Raw genomic sequence first — 6,392 nt, forward strand, 5'->3', positions numbered from 1 at the left:
ACATGTATAAATAACGTAAAACTGATATATACCTCATAAGTCTCAGCGGAAATAATCGAACGGGTGTGGAGTCCCACCAACGCCAACGGCAAGTTGAGTGTAGACCGTAACCCTACAACGTAACTCTTACCTGTCGTAGAAATTCCTGCAACATAAGACGTTGCAGCCGTGTAGGTCAGTACATTGAATGTACTGGCAAGTCACATCATAAGAATAATGAACCTCTTTGTACATGCAATTTGGCTGGTGGAAAGCTCTAATTTAGTTTTTGCATAAAGCTAGTTTTCCCCTAGAATAAAAGATATTATTCTATCACTACAATATAGCATAGGATGAGTTGGCAAACCCAACTCAATCCAATCCCAAGTTTCATTAAAACCCAACTGTTTAATTAAAGGTGAGGAGATCTCCCGGCATTTTCACTACTAGATGCTCAAGTTGTCCGTAACCGGGGACACGCCTAATCGATTAGGTTTTAACACTCTGCAGAGGTTTGCGCACTTTTCCCCACAAGACTCGATCGCCTCCCTTGAAATTCTCGCACTGCCTGGTGTTTGAGAACAGGATGACCGAGACATAGTCTTTCGAAAGTATTTCCCCTTAACCCACGGATAGGCCGGTACACCTACTCATTCTACATCTGCTAGCCCATCCCGGAAGGGGTCACACTAACTACTCAACTAAGCCAGAGCCCATATTGGCTTGTGGCTGCACACGTAAGCTTCTAAACATGAGAATACGATTGATCTCTTTGAGCCTGGGCGGCGACCACTAGTGGTGCACCAGCATGGATTAACCATGCATGCTCCCACTGTACTTCGCCACCATTCAAACCAAATACCGCCCAGGTAGTTCATTTAAAAGTCTTGGTCCTAATTACTACTTTGTCACTCATGTCTCACCATGTTCGCTTCCCAAACCGCGTCTACATTTAGCGAGGCAAAAATAAACTTACACGATGGTGACAAGGATGTATAGATCAGACCTACCTCAAATGAACTACTAGGTAACGGCATAGCCATCTGGCAACAATAAATCCTACCATGCAATCCTACCACAAAAGGACTAAGTGCATAATATAAACATAGGTAATTGGGTGAATGCTCAAATGTGAACTTTCCTGGTAATAGTTGATGAAGATTATATCACTCTCAGAAATTTACTTAATAGAACTATTCGTCACTCTCCGATGAAAATCTATAAAGTCAAACATTGCATTCACATAAGCAATCATTTCGGACAACCAAATAACATCCCACATGAAAAGACTCGAAAAATCCAAATGAACATACAACACACTTATCTAACACAAAAATATTCTAAGTGCAAAACTACATGTGACATGAGGTTCAAAAATGTGATGTGAACTATGGTGCATACACGTCATAGTAGTAAAACTATCATGGACAGATCCTAATTGCGTGAAAAATACGTGATAATGGTCCAAGTTATAGGATTTGGCTACGGTGACAAAGTGTAAAAAGAATCAACTCAATCGGAGCTACGGTTTAGGAGATATGGCCAGTTGAAGTTTGAATTCAAATCTGAATAAAGTTCAAATTCGAATCTGACAAAAGTTTACAAATATGATATCACTGGATAGAGCTAATCATGACGAAGAATTTGCCGCTGGTTTCATCGAGTTCGGATCTACGGTTAAAAAGTTGTGGCCAATCTAAGTTTAGGGGCTAAACTGAAAACTCAGGGACTTGGCTGTGAAAGTTTTATTCGCGACCAGGTCCCTGGCCAAGTGGCGGATTTCTTACAGCTGAAGAGTGTTCATTGCAGCAGCTATACGATGAATGGCCACTAAGTAAAAAAAACACTACCGCGGCTAAATAAGAAGAAAACCGAAGACCGGTTTTCACTAAACCGCGCAGTTTAACAAAACTGTGGTTAACCGATCTAATACTAAAATAAATAAATAAAAACGAATGAGAGGGGGGCTCGTCTTATGGTAGCGAAGGCGACCTATAGGAGACGACGACGCTCGCGTTAGGCGGCGGACGGGGTGGCGGCTGCAGTGGTCCGCGTCGGCGGGGGAGAAGACGAACGGGATCGGCGTGTCGAGGGCTATCCGGTGGTGGAGGCGGCTCGCGTCGGGGACGTCGAGGTCGTGCTGCGCGGGGATGGCGGCTCCGTGCTCCGGCGAGGACGCAGGTCGTCGGGGCGGCGTCTCCGGCGAAACCTAGGGGCAACAAATATGTTAAATGGATGCGGGACGACAAGGGAACAAATTTTTGACAGAGAGGAGAGGGCTTGGGGTTTCCACCGACGACGGAAACAACGGCGGAGAGCTTCAGCTCCGGTGAGATCCAAATGGACGGGGCGATGGCTATGAGCGGTGTGAGGGCGAAACGAAGTCGCAGAATGGAGAGAGGGGGCCGAGGGCTTCTTATAGGCGCGGAGAGAGGGCTCGGGAGCAAGGGATAAGCCTTATCCCCGAAGGTAAGGTAAGGTGGTTGCGGGCGGCGGGCTCGTGCTCTATCCCGAGTGCGAGAGGCAGAAGGTTGGGGACGATGGGGGTGGGGCCCTCCTGGCAGCGGCGTGCTAGCGAGAGGGAGACGAGGAGCGGCGAACGAGGCGGAGGCCTTCGGGCGCTAGGAGCAGGCCGCGGTGCTCCTGGCCTGGCGCGGCTTGATGTGGCCGTGGGCCGGCTCTGGCCAGCGGTGGCTGGGCCTGCACGCGGGTGCGTGTTTTTTTTACAAGAAAAACTTTCCGAGGCCAAAACGAAACCAAAAAAATCCAAAAAAATACCACGATAATTTCTAAAATTACCTTGGAATATCTAGAGCACAATGAACATTTATTCAAGCATAGAAGAATTTGAAAATATTTTCCTAATGCATTTAATGCACCTTTTGCAAATCGAATAAATACCAAATAAGTTCTAAAAACTCCAACTAATATTCAAATGAAATTCCCATCTCTTTTATATTTTGAGGAAGTCATCTTATCCCCTCTCCTTTATTTTTCTTGAGTGGAAAATAATATTTGATCATTCGAGAAAACTCCAAAATGCAATAAATCATGAGAGGCAAATGATTTCAAATATTATTTTAAAATAATGTCTATTGGTTTCATAATCCATTTCCATTTTATTTCTGATAATAGAAGGAGTCATATTTCCTTCTCTCTTTATTTTATTTGAATGAATGGAATTTTTTTAAACTCAAAACGGAAAATTTTCCAAAAGTGAACCAAACGAAATTCAAAAGTGCTCCTCATCACTCTCCACTCTATTTCATATATTTTGAAGAAGTCCTTGAGTGGCCTAAAGTTTCTGTTTTGAAATATTTTAAATGGAATTCAAATCATTTTCAAACCCCTTTTTATTTCTTTAAATGGAAGAAGTCATATTATCTTCACTCTAGGGTTTTTGTAATGAAATGATTTTGAATTCATGGAGATAAAAAAATAAAAAAATGCAAGGATGAAAGTTTGGGAAAGTCCTTTTATTCCCTCTCATTCAACTTCAAAAGTTTCAATTTCCACTCAATTTCACACACAAACAAACAAACAATCAAACAAACAGACACAATTATTTATTTAATATAGCATTCCAAAATTTAGAATTTTGGGATGTTACAACCAAGTACCCATCACAAACTCTTATCCCTCACATTACATTATTTGCCATTTGCCTCTCGTTTTCCTCTCCCCCACTTCACCCTTGCCGTTTTATTCGCCCTCTCTTTTCCGTTCACCTCCTTCTTTCTTTTGCTCCTCGCACTTTCTGCCGTTATGTCTGAAATTGGGGAAATTATTGTCGATATGGACAATAATAATAACATGGAAAAATCTGATGCTCTTGCTGAAGAACCCCCTATCTTACATACAAAAAAAAATTCCGAATCGGTAGTGGTAATATTATTGGAAAAGAGTTATCCAAGATTTCTTTACTTGTGTCGGTGCTTTGCCTTCTATGGGTAGTTCTATTCTTCATAGAACTAGTAGTCTTGCGGACGCTATCGCCATGCTTGTAGTTGAACTTGAAAGGAAATTTATGCACATGCATCCTTGCATACAAAGGATTTTCCTATAATTTTCTAATATTGAGCATTCTTCTGTTAAGCGTGCCCCTACTATCTTCTTGGCTCATGAGTTTAGATTTATAAAAAAAGAGGCCAAAGAAATCTTTGCGCACTATAGGGTGGACGCTGGCCATCCTCCCATAGAGGCAATCCTCTTTGATCAAGAGGAAATAATGCGTTTTCAATCTCTAGACTATGTTGCTTTTAATGAAAACCTTAGAAAAAGGGTTCCTGGAATCAGCTAATTTGCCATCTGCCAGCTCTTTGCCGTCTGCTAGCTGACGGCAAAGAAGCTCTTTGCCATCAGCTACCCAAAAGCAGACGGCAAAGAAAGGGCAGACGACAAAGAAGCTCTTTGCCATCTGCCAGCTCTTTGCCGTCCGCCAGCAAATGGCAAAGAATCTTTGCCGTCCGCTGGCGGACGGCAAAGAGTGAGGTGGCCCCCACCCCCCGCCCGTTTGGGAAAAACTTAACGGGCCACCTCTTTGCCGTCCGCTAGCAGACGGCAAAGAGGCAAAAAAGCGGACGGCAAAGAGGGGCGGACGGCAAAGAGCTCACTACCTAACGGCCCGTACCCCCTGCCCGTTACTCACTTCTTCTCTCCCTCGCCGTTTCTCTCCTCCCACCCCGCCGCCGCCGCCCGCCGCCGCCGCCGCCCCGTCGCCCCCGCCGCCCCGGCTCGCCGCCGCCCAGGGGCCCCGTCGCCCCAGGCCGCCTCCTCCACCGCCCCGCCCCCTCCTTCACCGGCCTCCTCCACCCCCAGGTGAGCCCCCCTTTTTTCTGTTTTTTTTCTGTTTTTTTCCTTTTTAGTTTTAGTTTAGATTTATTTTTAGTTGTAGTTTTAGGTTTAGTTTTAGTTTAGTTTGAGGAAAGAAGAAGAAGAAAAAAGAGGAGAGGAGGAGAAGAAGAAGAGGAAAAAGGAAAGGAAGAAGAAGAAGAGGAGGAGGAGAAGAAAAAAGAAGAAGAGGAAGAAAAGGAAGAATAGGAAGAAGAAGAAAAGGAAAAAAGAGGAAAAAAACCCGACCCGACACGGCACCCCGACCCCGACCCGACACCCCGACACGACACCCCGACCCCTAGACCCCGACCCCGACACCCCGACCCCAACCCCGACCCCGACACCCCGACCCCGACCCGGCACCCCGACCCGACACCCCGACATAATAGTATTTTCATTCTATTTTTAGAATTTTTTATTTCTAAGTTTAACTTATTTCTGTTTTTAAAATTTATTTTCATTCTATTTTGCTAATATTATTTAGCTGTCCTCTTTTTTTCTTTTTTATTTTCTATCCTAATTTTCAAACTTTTTTCGCAAACATAATAGTATTAATTCGAAAATTCAATTTGCAAACAATAATTTAAAACCACGCAAACACACTCGATATTTCATCATAGTTTTCATAAATATTTTACATAATACTAGAAATTAAACTTGACTAAACTAAAAAACATTAGGAAAATAATTAAACATTACTAAACGTTATTTCAAAAATAACCTAAACTAAACTACTCGTCCTCGACGCCGCCAAAGTCCATCTCGTCGTAGAGCCCGTCGCTGTCGTCGCCGTTGTCGCTGCTGCTATCGTCCAGGTCCACCACCGGCGCAGCCATCGAGTCGGCCACAGCGGCGTGGTAGCCGGGGAAGTCCGGCGGGTCCTCTGGGTGGACGGCGACCGGGGCGAGCTGCATGTACTCCTGCACGAGGGGTGGCGGCATCGAACGCGTTCTCCCACTCCTGGATCGCCGTCAGGTAGCCCGGCATGTCCTCCGGGTCGCCAGCCTCCGCCGCCAGCCGCCAGTACTCGGCCAGCAACGCCGGCTCAGGTTCCGGCGCCGGCTCTGGCGGAGGGGCGCGGCTGGACGACCCGGCGCCGTCCCGCGCGCGTGTGCGACGGTCGCCGCTGCCGAGGCGGTCAGCGCCGCGGTCACCGTCGAGGGGCCAGCGCGGCGCCGGGCGCGGGCCGACGTTCATGCGCGCGCCGCCGGTTTCGCGGGTACCCCGGCGGAGCGGGCACGGCGCCGGCGGCTGCCTGCACGCGGTACGGCGCGACGACCTCCTCGAAGGTGCACCCCTCCCAGAGCTGATGCCGCCGCGCGCGGTTGTGTTTCGTCGGCGGGCGCGGGCCGGCGTACGCGTGGAGGCGGCGCAGGTGGTCGTCGGCGAGGCGGTCCGCCCAGCCGGGGTTATTGGGGGCGTACCGGGGGTCAGCGAGTTCCTCCGGCGAGAGGCGCGCCCTGTACAGGCCGACGGCGCGGGCGAAGAGGTGGGTGCCGACCTCGGGCACCGGCGCCACCGGCACGCCGTCGACGCTCAGGCGCCACCTCGCCGGGAGGCGCACGTCGGGAGCGGCGGGG

The 6,392-nt window shown here is 47.8% G+C and overlaps 1 long non-coding RNA gene across 1 annotated transcript in view; it reads right to left on the reverse strand.

Moving 5' to 3' along the window:
- LOC141041715 (uncharacterized) overlaps positions 1-2,522 on the reverse strand; it is a 41,768-nt gene extending 39,246 nt beyond the window's left edge. The window contains exons 1-3 of the long non-coding RNA XR_012202954.1: positions 2,273-2,522; positions 1,972-2,188; positions 33-1,197 (exon numbers count right to left, since the gene is read on the reverse strand). This is a non-coding gene — a long non-coding RNA (uncharacterized lncRNA). The remainder of the gene's footprint in view (positions 1-32; positions 1,198-1,971; positions 2,189-2,272) is intronic.
- Positions 2,523-6,392: the final 3,870 nt, after the last annotated feature.

The sequence above is a fragment of the Aegilops tauschii genome, chromosome 2 (genome assembly GCF_002575655.3).
Source record: "Aegilops tauschii subsp. strangulata cultivar AL8/78 chromosome 2, Aet v6.0, whole genome shotgun sequence".
NCBI classification, from domain to species: domain Eukaryota; kingdom Viridiplantae; phylum Streptophyta; class Magnoliopsida; order Poales; family Poaceae; genus Aegilops; species Aegilops tauschii.